This window comes from Rattus norvegicus, chromosome 2 (assembly GCF_036323735.1).
Source record: "Rattus norvegicus strain BN/NHsdMcwi chromosome 2, GRCr8, whole genome shotgun sequence".
NCBI classification, from domain to species: Eukaryota; Metazoa; Chordata; class Mammalia; order Rodentia; family Muridae; genus Rattus; species Rattus norvegicus.
Window position 1 is genome coordinate 66,644,920 of NC_086020.1, and position 16,457 is coordinate 66,661,376.

The following is a 16,457-nucleotide window of genomic DNA, read 5'->3' on the forward strand; positions in this document are numbered from 1 at the left end:
GCACACTAGTGTACTTAAAGACCAATGCACCACTAGACTTACTGAATATCATTAACTTTGATTCGGGATTTTATGCACAGATTAAAATAAGTTTCTGACAATGTAGAAATTTACAAGTAACGTTTACAATACAAATGGCATGGATGATGAAGGCCAGAAAGGAAGATTAGAGATGAAAACCAATAAAGTGGCTTTAATTTTCTCAGATCCTGTTAGTCTGGGCTCCAGAGAATTTTATGTTTTTAATTTAGATAATCAGGATTAATAGTTTGTCATTTGAGTAGTTATGACACTGATATATTTAGAAAGATGATAAAATCTGTGGATAATATAAAGTGGAGGAAGTCAAAGAGAAATTGTTAATAAATATACTACATTAGAAATGGCACTTAAAAGGTATCTTACACAACATATTTCCAGCTAAAACCTTTTAGAGTCACCATATGGTATCCATGTATAATTTTTATTAGCAAAGCTTTAATTATTTTAAATTTTCACAAATGCCTTGCTATTTTGTAGAAATACAACTAACACCACGGACAACATAATACTACATAACGTTTTACTTCTATAGCTATTTTTATATTTGTAGACACGAAATATGATGCCAATGGAATTACATAGTGAAATAATATTTGTTTGTTATATTGTTATATATTATATTGTTAACAATATATTGTTATATTGTTATATTGTTATATTGAAGATTTTAAGTCCATACAATTCCACATGTCCAAATGCATAACTATATGTTTTCTATCGTTTTTAAGTAATTATTTATCACTAGAGCATAAATGCTAATTATCAAATTGTTACAATTCATACTAGGAGCTTACATATAATTTATGGTTTACATACGTTAAGAATATTTATAGAGGACCAGTGGTATAGTTTAGTGGAAAAACACTTGTTCTACAAACACAGGGCCTTGGGGTTTAACCTGATGCACTAATGTGGGAGGAAAAAACAAAAGTAAAGGAAAAGGAAAAACAAACAAACAAAAGCCCAGGAAAGAAAAACAAAACATTAGAAAAGGCATGTTTGGCTCAGCAATATCCATGAATGCATAGGTTTGCAATGAGAAAAAGATGTATCCTCAGAATGTATCTCCAAGTCATGTGGAAGGATACTCAGAGATTACATGCAGGGTAGATATTTAGCGCTTTTTTACAAATAGCCCTGGTTTATAATGCAGATGCATATTTATAATGCAAAGGCTATGGTATGCCTTTGGAGACTCATTTAATTGGAAAGGAAAAGAAAGAAGTAAAAACATGTCAAGGAGAAAAGGCTCATTGTAAGTATGGCTATTCTTCCAGAATCAATAGTGTAAAGTTCAATATTCATTTAAGTCTATAGCTTGCAGTGCTTATGAAATAATTTGTCACATTATAATCATAGCTAATACATTTTACTAATTGTTTCTTTATGGCTTAATAAGGATTTACCCCTCAAAGCATCCAGCTTACACAATGTTAATGAGATTAGACTTAATTTCTAACAGACTCAGTGAAATAAAAAAAAAAATTAGGCTAGCTTGACTTAACACAAGTGAGGAAAAGACCTCTATCATTCCTTAGAATTCTCAGCCTGTATTCTGTCATCATTAAACATGGTGCACTGACAAACTGTTGCCACAGTTCAGTCACTTGTTCTAGATTTTTTCTATGAGCATGATAAACAACACGCTCAGTAGCAACTGGGAGAGGAAAGGGGTTATCTATTTCCCACATCCGGACCAGTCAAGTACTGTGAGAAGTCAGGACAAGAGCTGGGCTTCAGGAAAGGCAGGAACCACAGAGGAGAGCTGCTGCTTGATTGCCTCTCCAAGTCTTGCTTAATTACTTTTCTATGTAAACCACGAATACCTCACCAGTGTTGAAACAACCACAGTGGGCTGGGTCCCTCCCATATCAATCATTAACCAAGAAAGTGCTTCATAGACTGACCTACAAGCATATTACAAGTCAGGTTCTTTCCTCCAAAATGAATTAAAAACTCTTTTAAAAATCAGGCAAATTTTTATAGTCTTGTATTCCTCACTCTGACATTTACAACATGCTTAGTAAAGTTATTTTACCTCTTTGTGATTAAGTTTCTTCTTTTAAACAAAGCGAAAATAATTGCATTGACTCAGCTTGAGAAGAAAATTTTAAACGCCCTTGGTAATTCTAAAGGAATTCACTCCACAAGATAAACACTTAGTACTTACACATTAATATGATGTTTCAATGCTATGACTCCATTAATCTTCTTTGCATTACACTGCCATTTGCCAATGTTTTCTTTGGCCAATGTCTTACTTTCTTGGTTCTTAGAGGTAGGGTTTCATACAGCATCGTTAAATTTTCAATGCATCCCATTCTAGCATTGAACTCCTGAAGCCCTCCTCTCTACCTCCCACATTTTTGGATTACAGGTATGTACAAACATGCCTGTTTCTATATCCATTTTCCACCCCCAGCTGTGGCATATAGTTTCTTCATATATTTGTATAAATCCAGTTTATCTAAAGTCAGATGGTACTGTTGAAAAACTTTGTAATACAGTGCCAAAATAAATCTTAGGGAGGGAGGGAGGGACGGATGGAGGGAGAGAAGGAAGGAAAGAAATGGAAGGAATGGATTTCAATAAATTATTGTGTTCTGTTTCCTAGAAGTAATCTAAAAATTACTAAAGACCTTCAAAGAAGCTTCTACTGCATTTCTATGTGATCCAAGTGGTTGTGGTTTTGTTTGATTGCATTTCTCTACACTCTATACTGTCTTTTAGTCTTGATGATTTAAGATGGCAGTTAGTTCATTTAAGACAGTTTCCTTGGTAATGCATACTATGACATGTCCCATGGGTCCTCTTCAATCTTGACAAAACTCTATCAGGAATGGAGAAATATTTTGCTATTGCTGCAGTTTGCTATCACAGGTGATTACAGCAAGGCTTTTATGTGTAGGCTGCTTCACTGATATTTCTTTAATATCTATAGAGCTGAATCTCCTGTTTTCCATGATATTTTTATACATGTTTTCCATGTTATTTCCGTACAGTGTTGACCTCAACATTTGGTCACAGATAGATAGGAAAGAAGCACTAATCTGTGAATCTATGTGCTTGTTAAAAACAAAGATAGAGCATAAAGTATTACCATTCACTCACCTATTATATTTGGATCTAAATGTCTTATTCTTAATTTCTTTTATTCATGGGTATGAATAGTTTGCCTGTATATATCCATATACGCTCCATGTATTTTTGGTACTGAAGGAGGTCAGAAAAGAATAGGAGATCACCTGGAATTGGAAGCTCTAGGACTGGAGTTACAGAGTGTTGTCAGCTGCCACAGAGTGCTGTGAATTGATCCCTGGTCCTCTGTAAAAGCAAGAGGCTTCTTAACCACCCAGTCCTCTTTTGAGCTCAGGAATTTATTTAAGAATTTAGTTCTCTGTGATAAAAATACTAAGAGGAAGACTCATAGGAGTATTAAGGTACACTTTAGGTCACAAATGTATCTGGTATCTTCCTCTTCCCTTTCATTTCTACCCATGATATAAGAAGCTTTTCTGAACAAACACTTTCACCATACTGTCTCGTCAGAGGACTGAGATCAGTAGACTCAATTGATCAAGGAATGAACCTCTGAATTCCTTTACATGCCATAATCAGAATCATCACACTTATTTTTTTTTTGTAATCACAGAAGCTGACCAGCTCACAGACTTTCCAAATAAATGAATACTCTGTGGACTTCTTTTAAACAGTAATCTTACATTATAGTCTTTACTTTTAGGGGTTGACCAAAGAAAACCCTAATATAGTATAATATTTGTTACTGTCTGGTTGATGTGAAGAGACACCATGACTAAGGAATCTCTTATAAAAGAAAACATTTGTTTGGGGTCTTATTTACATTTTAGGGGATTAGTCTATGGTCTTCCATGAAAGGAAACACATGGAATCACTCTAGAGTAAGAGCTAAGAGCTTTCTGTCCTCATCTGAAGGTAGTATGCAGAGATGGGGGGTGGAAGAGGGAGAGACCCTGAATCTCGCATGAATTTTTAGAACCTCAAATCTTATTTTCAGTGACATACTTTCTCCAGTAAGAGCTCACTTCTTATTTCTCTAAAAAGTTTATCAACTAGACACTAGTCATTGAAATATGTAGATCTAAGAGGGCTATTCTTATTCTTTCTGGCTCCCCATCTTTTGAAACATTTTAGTTTAAATTTTATTATTTTAATCTGAACGCTAATTATGGTTTTCATAATGTCAACTACTGAAGAAAGAAGATATTATTTTATAATATGCTTTATTATCAGTTTTTTATTTACTATTTAGTCACTAATGTATAATTATTCCAGGCTAGTTTATGACACGGAAAAAAACAGAATGTTTACCTCCACAAACCTCATCAATATAACATGTTGAGTTCTCAATTTGACTCCATTTGTAAATAATGTGATATTTGAGTATTTGAATCTCTAAGGTTGTTATTCTGTATATCAAAAATGAAAATAATACAAATTATAATTGTTATCAAATGCATTTTAATAACTTATATGAAGTAGTAACATACATTTAATGCCTGGATCCATTCCTCAGGTTTGTACAGTGCTTATTCTTGAATATTGAATCTAGTGTCTACTTTAGTGGAATTTTCCATTATTTTGTACAGAGGAATCTATATTCTCATAAGAACACAGGGAACTAGGTTTTCTAGCTCCTTCTCTGAATACATAATGGCAACCATAGGACTGCAAAGACTTGGTCACTTAGAATTGCAGAAAGATTCTTGGAAGGGTTATTAGAGAGGCTTTTGCAGAGAAAGCAAGTTACATAGTAGATAGAATGGACACTCTGTGTTTGTCATCTGTTCATCTGTCATTGTTGCAGAGCACCTCCTATCTCTTGCAGATCAACTTTGAATCCCATATGCTTCTCTTCAACCTCTGACTTTGCCCTATTTCTTTAAATACCTAAAGTCATTTTATAAGGAATGCAATCAAGAGAGTATTGAAAATTTCCCTAATTATCATCTTATTTTTAATCTGTCTTCATTTTCTTATGACAGAAAAGCACAAGTTAGCAGATCATTGAAACTCAGCTGACTTGTTCCTGTATTTGCTTCGTTATGAGTTCTCAAGCCATTTACTGTGTTTCTTTCTTATTAAAGTTTTTAATGATGTTTTTTCCAAAGTTCAAATTTTTTTCTCTTTTTGATTCTCTTATACATTGCCATAATTTTTGGAGCATTCATTTTGTTCTTTAGGCACAAAATATGTGTATATTATGTGAATACCTGAAAATATTACCCTAATTAACTGTTTCTTTCTTTTACATCCATTTTCTTTCTAGAACATTCTCCTATCTAAATCCCCTTTAAAAACATGTGAAGTTTTTGCTCTATTTTCTTCAGACTTTCACAGCCAATTACTTGCAAATCGAAGTGAAAAATCTTGACAAGTTTTTATTTTCATTTTTCTTTTTGTAATACCAATACCTTGATTTGGAACTCATTATTTTCTCCTGAATAGTTGGGGTTTCTTCCTTACCAATGTCCTTGTCTCCAACATCTACTTATTTAAGGAAAATGGAGTATATATTTTAACACTGAAATAAGTCTTGTAAAGGAGAATTTCTAAACATTTTATGTCTCTGTATTGCTTAATGATTTCTGTAACATTAGGATGCTTGTGTAAGAGCTCATTTAAGCTTTTACTGTCATGAATGTGCTGAGCAAAGTTCATACCTGGATAGAAAATTATCCTTTAGACATATAATCAGAATACAAATACAGAGATTCTAAGGCTCATCTTTCCCTGTGTTTGTGTCATTTTCTGGCTAATACTCTCTTTTCACATACTAATCATATCCTTTTCTACACTGACACCATCTTTCCTTTGCTCACAATGTATCTTAATGGACTCTGCTATCTATATCCTAAGCATCATATTTCATTTAATTTCATTTATCAAAATCATTGCAATGGATTCATGACAAAGAGATAGTTGGATGGATAGATATTAAGATAGATGAATATATGCATAAATGATAGGTAGAAGATAAATAGACAGACAGACACATAGATAGATAGATAGATAGATAGATAGATAGATAGATAGATAGATAGATAAAATATAGAGGTATTATACACAAAATGATGGGTAAGTAAATTTAGATTATCAGGAATCTTTGGAATCCACATTATTTTCTTTTTAATATTGAATAGAATGAAGTGAATACTGTACTATCAGATTTTTCATAGTGAACCCCCAAATTCACATTTGATATAGGATTCATGGAGGAGGTTATGCATGACATTAGAAAGACATATAGAGGAACCCATGACTCCATCCACATATGAAGCAGAAGATGTCATTGTCCAGCATCAATAGGAGGAAAAGCTCTTGGTTCTGTGAAGAATAATTCTCCCCAGTTTAGGGGAATGCCAAGGTGTTGAGGTTGGAGTAGTAGGTGGGAGCGGGAGCATCTTCATAGAAGCAGGGGAAGTGGGGAGGAGGCTTGGGAGAGGGGGGATAGGGGATATCATCTGAAATGTAAATACAGAAAATATCCAAGAAAAATAAAATTTGAAAATAAAAAAAGAAAAGTTAAAAAAATAAGAATGATATGAATGAGATATGCATTCTTGTCAAACTAGACTGCATTAGCAACTCTGTGACTTCTTCCTCATACTGGTATGGGAGAAGCTGCTTTCTATAACTCAGAAAGTGGTTCCTCAGAAGCCACTAAATCTATTAGTAGACTTATTTGGACTTCTTAATCCTCAAAATGTCAGAAATGCATTTGTAATTGGTGTGGAAGTTTTTATTTCTCAAGTAAAGTTATATTCTGTTTTGTTTCATTGTCCAAGATTAAATTAAAATTAGCAATTTACAAAAAATAAAACCCATGCCTTCTATTTCTCATAAGCATTTTCTGGATAACATTTTGAATCTCCATAAAAATATCTTTCATCTTCTAGTTGCATCTATATGCTATACTTTCTAAAACATCTATACATTTCTATAGCAATATCTCTTTTCAACGTTATTTATTAGTACATGTTTTCAGAAATATTTGTCCACTAACTGAACCTCTAACAATGAATAGATTCTAACTCTTGTGCAGGTTCATGAGACAACTGAAATCTAAACTCAAGAGGCAAATGGAAATTTCTTTCTGTTTTTGTTAAAACCTTGACTCACCTCTCTAAATGTTGTCATGAAGAAGTGATGCTATCCTGAAAGAAACTTTGTTCTTCAAAATATGTTATTTAGTTTGACATTTTAACAGTGTATTTTATGAAGATTTTATAATAGCTTGAAAAGACCAGCACATTGATTGTCCCAGAAGAGAAATGAATAATTATTTCAATCAACAACATCTTTCTTTAATTCAATGACTCTTTATTTAGGAGTAAGCAATATTATGAAAAGAACTGAAACCATAACTCTCAGAGGACTTTTATAGGATAATATTGAAATCTCTTCTCTAATGTTTCATTCTGATTCAAGTATGTTTGTTTTGTTTTTCTTCAATCATGTTATTTTTTCATGAAACAAAGTGGCATTAAAATTCTTGCCTTTCCTAATGTTTGGCTGTGAGACTGCATCTGCTCTCAACAGTTGCTAAATGAAGTCATTCTGCTATCTCTGATGGCAATTCTGGTTACAGAATGCCCTGCAGTGAGGAAAAACTGAAGGTCTAATGTTTTATGGCTGGGCTGTGTCCCAATGCCTCCACTTGCACTGCTAGGTGGAGCTCAAGGGTATCCTGTTGAGGATGAAGAATAATTTGATGAATCAGAAGGCTTAGTGACTCCACAAGAACAGAACAGGGGCCAAAGAATCAACTGGCAGGGAGTCATGGGTGCCTCACAGGCAACAATGAACCTGTAGTGGTCTGACTTATATCCTCTTCAATAGGTCATGGTTGAGTAGCTTAGTTTTCTTGTGGGAGGACTAGCTGTGGGATCACAGGCTATGCCTAACTCTTGTCTACTTTTATGACCTGTTCCCCCTACTGGGTTGCCTCTTGAAGTCTTGATAGTATGTGCTTGGTCTTATTGTAGCTGGTTATGCTGTGTTAGTTTGATATCCATAAGATATCTGCACTTTTCTAAGGAATGACAGATGTGAATGGATCAGGTGAAAGGGAACAGGGTAGAGAATAAGGGCGGGAGTCTAAAACTGTGCTCTGATTATAATATATGAGAGAAGAATAAAATTTTCTCAATTTTCTCTGTATAGCTCCAATTTTTTGGATGTATCTGAGAGCTCTCCAACATAAAATATATTTTTGTCTTTTGTTCCCAATGTTATTTCTTTCCTTGTTGGGAGAAACAGTCACAAGAGTTGTGGTGGACCTAGGATTACTGAAAATTGAGTGTGATTAGAGAACATTATGTAAGATTAACAAATATTTCATTAAAAATATGCTTTAAATGAAAGGGAGTCTTTCTCATGTTCATAATTGAATGGAACTAAAAATTGAAACCACTGCCTACCTACACATATATTCTGACAACTAGAGTGATCCAATCCTCAAGCAAAGAATGCCTTCTGATGGTTTATGAGTCTTCTAACACATGTTCCCACTTTTGTGTATCCTGATCCCCTCTGGTTTTCAGCCTCATTTTTATTTGCTGAATCCACTGATGTATACATTTCTATGCTCTGTAGTTTGCAAAGTCCTGTGTAATTGTTACCATGTTTAAACATTTTTTTTTGTTGAGAAACTGAAGTCTATGTTCCTGGGCTATAGTCACTCTCATTGCTTCATAAATAAACTATTCCTGATTCCCTATACAGGGAAAGCTATGACTTAAGATGGCTAGAAATACACTTAAAATTCTTCCTTCTACCTTTTTGAAATAAGTAATGTCTCAGCTTGATGGCAATAAGGAAGATAAATTTACTTTTCTCATGGAAGAGCAACACATCTATTTCAAAATGACTTGATAAAGAATGGTATCACTGGGGAGAGCAAACTATTCTAATTAATCTTCCAGTATCAATGGCAATTGCAACTAAAGACTTTCTCCAAAAAATATTTAACCAAATATATGTCCAGCACCTGGCCCAGTTAGTTGACACATAAAATTAAATATGTCATTAATGCATACATAAAAGTATAGATATAGTGTGCAAAGAACTCAAAGGTCACATTTATGAAATGTTGAAAGTAAAACAAAACTATTGAATAGATAAATTATATTTTTATTAAATGTCTCTGTTAATGCACATATAGCTGTTACAATTTGTACCCTTTAACTCATTTTTAAAGGGATGCTTGATTTTTTAACAAGATATAGGAATTATTTTTATATGAAAAAATTTTAAGAACTAGTTTTAACTGTGAGTACAAGGTTTACTTTCTTTTCTTTTCTTTTCTTTTCTTATTAATCATTGAGATAGTTTATATCTCAAATGGTATCCCACTTCCCGGTTACCTCCTCCACCAAGACTCCATTCCATGATAACCCACTTCTTGGTTACCAGCCCTCCATCACACATCTGCTTCCCCTCTCCTCTTTGCCTGTATTAGAGTGCTTCCCCATGCACCCATACTTTCCCTCCCTACTGCTCCAGTATCCCAATACACTGGGGCATCAAACCTCCCCGACCAAGTGCCTCGCCTCCCATTGCTGTCAGGCAAGGCCATCCTCTGCTACATTTGTATCTGGATCCATGGTTCCCTCCAGGCACACTCCTTGTTTGGTGATCTAGACTCTGGGAGAACTGGGTAGTCAGGCCAGATTATGTTGCTCTTCCAATGGGGTTACAATCTCCCAGCTATCCTCCGGACCTTGCACCAGCTACCCCACCAGGTTCTCTTAGCTCAGTCTGATGTTTGGCTCTAAGCAACCACATCTGCATTGATCAGTTACTGGCCCTACATCCTCAGGAACCACCACACTAGGTTCCTGTCAGCAAGCACCTCTTGACCACAGCAACATTGTTGGGTTTTCTGTCAGATATGATGGTTCCCCAGGTGGGGCCGTCCCTGGTAAGCACTTCCTTCAGTCTCTGTTCCATTTTTTGTCCCTGTTGTTCTTTTGTACAGGAATATTTCTGGGTTAAAACCTTTGAGATAGGTGGGTTTCCCCACCCATCCACCGGGGCCCGTGCCTATCTACTGCAGGAGGTATCTACAGAATCTGTCTCCCCCTTCTTTTTGCAATTAGGCTAAAATCATCTCCGTTGGGTCCTGGGAGCCTCAATTTTCTCTGGAGTCTGGGAACCCCCTGCCATGGCTATTCCCAGTTACTCATCACTCTGTTACATATTTTGCTCGATTTCCTGACCCTCTATATCTCTCCACCATATCTTGATGAAGCCACATTTATTCCCTCCCACTCCTTCCTCCATCCCAATTCTCCCTTTCTATCCATGTCCCACAATCATCCTGTTCCCCCATCTGTGCAGGACCGAAGCATTCTCACACTGGTCATCCTTCCTTCTAGGCTCCACATGTTGTGGGGTTGTATTATAGGCATTCTGGGTTTGGAGGCTAACGTCCATGTATTAGTGAGTACATACCGTGCATATTCTTTTTTTCTGGCTTACCTTACTAAGGATATTTTCTAGTTCCAATCATTTCCCTGCTAATTGCATGAAGTCATTGTTTTGAATAGCTGTATTAAATAGTAGTATTCCATTTATGTTTACCATGTTTTCTGTATCCATTCTTCTGTTGAGGGACATCTGGGTTGTTACCATGTTCTGGCTATTATAAATAAGTTTGCTATGCACACACTGGAGCATGTATTCTTATTACATGTTGGAGCATCTTTTGGATATGAGCCCAGGAGTGATATAGCTGGGTCCTCAGTTAAAACTTTGCCAGGAATGGCCAGACTGATTTCCAAATTGGTTTTACCAGCTTGTAGTCCCACCAGCAATGGAGGAACGTTTATCTTTCTCCACATCCTTGACAATATCTCTTACCACCTGCATTTTTTAATCTTAGCTATTATGACTTGTGTGAGATGAAATTTCAGGGTCTTTTTTATTTGCATTTCTGTGACAACTAAAGATGTTGAACATCTCTTTAAGTATTGTCAGACATTAAAGATTCCTTGGTTGAGAATTCTCCATTTAGCTCTGTACTCCACATTTTAATAGGTTTAGTTGGTTCTCTGCAGTCTACCTTCTTGTGTTCTTTGTATATATTTGATACTAGCCTTCTATCACATGTAGGGTTAGAAAATATCTTTTCCCAGTCTTTAGGTTGGGGTTTTGTCCTATTGACACTGTGTTTGCTTTAAAGAAGATTTGCAATTTTTTGAGGTCTCATTTGTGGATTGATGCTCTTAAAGCATGAGTCATTGGTGTTCTCTTCATGAAGATTTTCCCTGTGCCAAGGATTCAAGGCTCTTCCCCACTTTCTCTTCTATTAGATTCAGCATATCTGGTTTTATTTCGAGGTTCTTGATCCACTTGAACTTGAGGATGGTTCAATTTGCATTCTTCTACATGTAGATTTCCAGGTGAACAGAACCACTTGTTTAAAATGCTGTCTTTATAGCACTAGATAGTTTTAGCTTCTTTGTCAAAGATCAAGTGACCATAGGTGTGTGAGTTCATTTCTGGGTCTGCAATTCTATTCCACTGATCAAGTTGCCTTTTCTATACTAAAAATATGCAGGGCCAACCCAGGGCCTTGTGCTTCCTAGGCAAGCACTCTACCACTGAGCTAAATCCCCAACCCCTAATAATATGCAGTTTTAAACACTAATTGATTGCCGCATAATACAGATTGAGGTCAGGGATGGTGATTCCCCAAGTTCTTTTATTGTTGAGAATATTTTTTTTTGCTGTCCTGGGATTTTTGCTTTTCCAAATTAATCTACAAATTGCTCTTTCTAATTCTATGGGGTTTGAGTTGGAATTTTAATGGGGATTGCATGAGCATGGTGTATCTTTCCATCTTCTAGAGGTCTTCTTTGATTCCTTTCCTCAGAGATTGAAATTTTTTTCATACACATCTTTTACTTGCTTGGTTAGAGTCACACCAAGGTATTTTATATTATTTGTGAGTCTTGTGAAGTGTGTCCTTATCCTAATTTTTTTCAGCCCTTTTATCCTTTGAGAAGAGAAAGGTTGCTGATTTGTTTGAGTCAAATTTATTTCCAGCCACTTTGCTGAAGTCATTTATCAGCTGTAAGAGCTTTCTGGTAGAAGTTTTGGGGTCACATATGTATCTATTATATCATCAGCAAATAGTGATATTTTGAGTTCCTCCCTAGCAATTTGATTACCTTTGATTCATTTTGCTGTCTAATTGTTCTGGGTATTATGTCGAGTACTATATTGAATAGGTAGAAAGAGAGTGTACAGCCTTGTCTTGTTCCTGATTATAATGGGATTTTTTGGATTTCTTTCCATTTATTTTGATGTTGGCTATGAAACCCATAGCTGCATATTGTTTTTTACTGCATTTAGATATGCACCCTGAATTCCTAAACTCTCCAATACTTTTAACATGAATGTGTGTTGTATTGTGTCAAAAGCTTTTTTGGGATAAAATGAGATGGCCATGTGTTTTTTGTTTGTTTGTTTAGTTTAGTTTTTTTATATAAAGGATTACATTGATAGATTTTCGCATACTGAATCATACCATCATTCCTGGGATGAGGACAACTTGATCATAATGGATGACTATTTTGATGTGTTCTTGGCTTCAGTTTGCAAGAATTTTATTGAGTATTTTTACATCAATATTTATGAGGGAAATTGGTCTGTAGTTCTTTCTTCGATGGGTCTTTTTGTAGTTTAGGTATCAGTGTAACTGTAGCTTCAAAGAATTAGGTAGTGTTCCTTATGTGTATATTTTATTTAATAGTTTAAAGAGTTTTGGTATTAGGTCTTCTTTGAAGGTCTCATAGAATCCACATTAAAACTGTCAGATCTTGGGCTTTCTTTGGTTGGGAGACTTCTAATGATTGATATTATTTCCACAAGGCTGTTTAGATGTTTTATCTGATCCTGATTTAACTAACTATGGTAGCTGGTATCTGTCTAGAAAATTGTCCATTTCATCCACATTTTCCAGTTTTGTTGAGTATAGTCTTTTGTATCTCGATTTGATGATTTTTGTAATTTCCTCAGTTTCTGTTGTTATGTTTCCCTTTTCATTCCTGATTTTGTTAATTTTAATATGATTTCTGTGCTCTCTGGTTAGTCTGATTAAGAGTTTATCTATCTTGTTCATTTTTCTCAAAGAACCAGCTCCTGGTTTTGTTGATTCACTGTATAGTTCTTTCTGTTTCTACTAGGTTGATTTCATCCCTGTGTTTGATTATTTCCTGCCATATGTTCCTCCTTGGTGTATTTGCTTCATTTTATTTTAGACATTTCAGATGTGCTATTAAGGTGCTAGTGTATGATCTCTTCGATTTCTTCATGGAAGTACTCAGGGCTATGAGTTTTCCTTAGTCCTGAGCCCTTTCACTGTGTCCCATAAGTTTGGATTGGCCTTTATTTTTATTGAATTCTAAAATGTCTTCATTTTCTTTATGCTTTCACTGACCAAGTCAACATTGATTAGATAGTTTTTCAGCTTCCATGTATATGGGGGCTTTCTGTTGTTTTCATTGCAATTGAAGACCAGCAATAGTGCATAGTGGTCAAATAGAATACATGGGATTAATTGAATGTCCTTGTATCTCCTGAGATTTGTTTTGTGTCTGAGTTTATAGTTGATTTTTGAGAAGGTACTCAAAGTGCTGAGAAGAAGGTATAATCTTTTGTTTAATGGTCAAATGTTCTGTAGATGTTAGTTAACTACATTTGGTTTATAACTTCATTTAGTTTCACTGTGTCTTTGTTTAGTCTCTGTTTCCATAATATATCCATTGGTGAGAGTGGGATGTTGAAATAACCTACTATTATTGTATGAGATGCACTGTGTGCTTTGTGCTTTAGTAGAATTTCTTTTACTAAAGGTGGTGCCCTCACATTTGTGGTATAGATATTCAGAATTGAGAGTTCATCTTGAGGAGAGTGGAAAGGCAAGATTTGGAACTAAAATCACTTCACGTGGTGATGATAGAGGATTTCAAGAAGGACATAAATAAGTCCCTTAAAGAAATATAGAAGAACACAAATAAACAAGTAGAAGCCCTTAGTGAGGAAACATAAAAAAAAAACCTTAGTGAATTACAAGAAAACACAACCAAACAGATGGAGGCATTGAACAAAACCATCCAGGATCGAAAAATGGAAAAAGAAACAATAAACACATCATGAAGGGAGAAACCTCTGGATATAGAAAATGTAGGAAGGAGATCAGAATTCATAGATCACCAACAGAATAAAAGAGATAGAATTTCAGGGGCAGAAGATACCATAGAAAAAATTGACACAAAAGTCAAATAAAATGTAAAGTGCAAAATGTCCCTAATACAAAATATCCAGGAAATCTAAGACACAATGAAAAAAACAAACCTAAGAATGATAGGTATAGAAGAGAGCAAAGATTCCCAAGTTAAAGGTCCAGTAAATATTTTCAATAAAATTATAGAACAAAACTTCATAACCTTAAAATAGAGATGCCCATGAACATACAATAAGCCTACAGAGTTCCAAATACACTGGACCAGAAAAGAAATTCCTCCTATCACATAATAATCAAAACACAAAATGTTCAAAACAAAGAAAGAATTTTAAAAAAAACATAAGGGAAAAAGGTCAGGTAACATATAAATGCAAATGTATCAGAATTATGCCAGACTTATCACCAGAGAATGTGAAGGCCAGAAGATGCTGGGTAGATGTCATACAGATAGTAAGAAAACACAAATCCAAGATCAGGTTACTTAATATTCAGCAAAACTCTCCATTAACATAGATGGAGAAAGAAAGATATTCCATGAAAAAAACAAATTTACACAATATCTTTCCACAAATCCTGCTCTGCAAAGGATAATAGATGGAAAACTCCAACAAAAGGAGGGAAACTTTACCCTAGAAAACACAAGAAAGTAATCTTCTTGCACAAAACAAAATGAAGAGAGTGACACAAACATAATTCTACTTTTATAAACAAAAATAACAGGAAACAACAATCATGATTCTATAATTTCTCTTAATATCAATGGACTCAATTCCGCAACAAAAAGACATTGACCAACAGACTGGATACTGAAAGAGAGACCCAGGATTTTGCTACATACAGTGACAAAGACAAACACACTACCTCAGAGGATATGGCTGGAAAGAAAATTTCCAAACAAATGGTGACAAGAATCAAGTTGAAGTAGCCATTCTACTTTCAAATAAAATCAACTTTCAAACTAAAGGTATCAAAAATAAAAAATAAAAATGATACATCATACTCATCAAAGGAAAATTTTACAAAGATGAACTCTCAATCCTGAGTATTTATAGTCCAAATGCAAGGGCACCTACATTCATGAAAAAAACCTTACTAAATCTCAATGCTCACTTTGCACCTCACAAAATATTAGTGAAAGATTTCAACACCCCACTCTGAGGAGTGGCAAGATCCCAGAAACAGACCCAAAGAGAGACATAGAGAAACTAGCAGTAGTTATGAGCCAAATGTAGTTAACTGATATCTACCTTCATTTCAGCACCTCATGGTACCTTTTTCAAAACTAATAATATGATCTGTCACAAAACAGGTCTCATCAAATGCAAAAAGACTGAAATAATCCCATGCATCCTATCAAAGAACAACAGACTAAGGATAGTCTTCTTTAAAAAAAAATCGACAGAGAAATCGACATGGAAGGTTAACAAAGCTCTACTCAATGATAACTTGGTCCAGGAAGAAATAGGGAAAAATTAAAGACTTTAGAATTTAATGAAAATGAAGGCACAAGATATTCAAACTGATTGGAGAAAATGAAAGCAGTGCTAAGATGAAACCTCATAGCACTGAGGGCCTCCAAAAAGAAACTTGAGAGAACATACATTAGCAGCTCGACAGCACAACTAAAAGCTCTAGAACAAAAAGAAACAAATACACTCAAGAGGAGTAGAAGTTAGGAAATAATCAAACTCAGGGCTGAAATCAACCAAGTAGAAACAAAAAGAACTATACAAAGAATCAACAAACCAGGAGCTGGATCTTTGAGGAAAATCAACAGGATAAATGATCCCTTAGCCAGATGAACCAGAGGGCACTGAGAGAGTATCCAGATCAATAAAATGAAAAGTGAAAAGGGTGACATAAAAACAGAATCTGAGGGGTTGGGGATTTAGCTCAGCCGTAGAGCACTTGCCTAGCAAGTGCAAGGCCCTGGGTTCGGTCCCCAGCTCCGAAAAAAGAAAAAAAAAAAAAAACAGAATCTGAGGAAATTTAAAAAATATCAGATCATACCTCAAAAACCTATATGCATCAAAATTGGAAACTTGGGATGAAATGGACAATTTTCTAGACATATACCAGGTACCAAAGTTAAATGGAATCAGATAAACCATCTAAACAG